Source organism: Phyllobates terribilis, unplaced genomic scaffold, assembly GCF_046119375.1.
Source record: "Phyllobates terribilis strain yellow unplaced genomic scaffold, ASM4611937v1 Scaffold_13__5_contigs__length_258822181, whole genome shotgun sequence".
NCBI lineage: Eukaryota > Metazoa > Chordata > Amphibia > Anura > Dendrobatidae > Phyllobates > Phyllobates terribilis.
The window spans coordinates 218367744-218368484 of NW_027362773.1; positions in this window are offsets into that span (position 1 = coordinate 218367744).

Here is a 741-nt window from a genome sequence, read left to right on the forward strand (position 1 = left end):
TAGCCTGCTCTGCCTTTGCTCACCGCTCCGGCGGTTCTAGCCTGCTCTGCCTTTGCTCACCGCTCCGGCGGTTCTAGCCTGCTCTGCCTTTGCTCACCGCTCCGGCGGTTGTAGCCTGCTCTGCCTTTGCTCACCGCTCCGGCGGTTCTAGCCTGCTCTGCCTTTGCTCACCGCTCCGGCGGTTCTAGCCTGCTCTGCCTTTGCTCACCGCTCCGGCTGTTCTAGCCTGCTCTGCCTTTGCTCACAGCTCCGGCGGTTCTAGCCTGCTCTGCCTTTGCTCACCGCTCCGGCGGTTCTAACCTGCTCTGCCTTTGCTCACCGCTCCGGCGGTTCTAGCCTGCTCTGCGTTTGCTCACCGCTCCGGCGGTTCTAGCCTGCTCTGCCTTTGCTCACCGCTCCGGCGGTTCTAGCCTGCTCTGCCTTTGCTCACCGCTCCGGCGGTTCTAGCCTGCTCTGCCTTTGCTCACCGCTCCGGCGGTTCTAGCCTGCTCTGCCTTTGCTCACCGCTCCGGCGGTTCTAGCCTGCTCTGCCTTTGCTCACCGCTCCGGCGGTTCTAGCCTGCTCTGCCTTTGCTCACCGCTCCAGGCGGCCTCGTCCTGCTCTACTCTTGCTCACCGCTCCAGGCGGCCTCGTCTTGCCCTGCTCTCGCTTACCACTCTGGGCGGCCTTACTCTGCTGTGTTTGTCCGCCACTTCTGTGGTTCTGTTCCTGAGTCCCAGTGTGTACTGGGTCCTATCCCG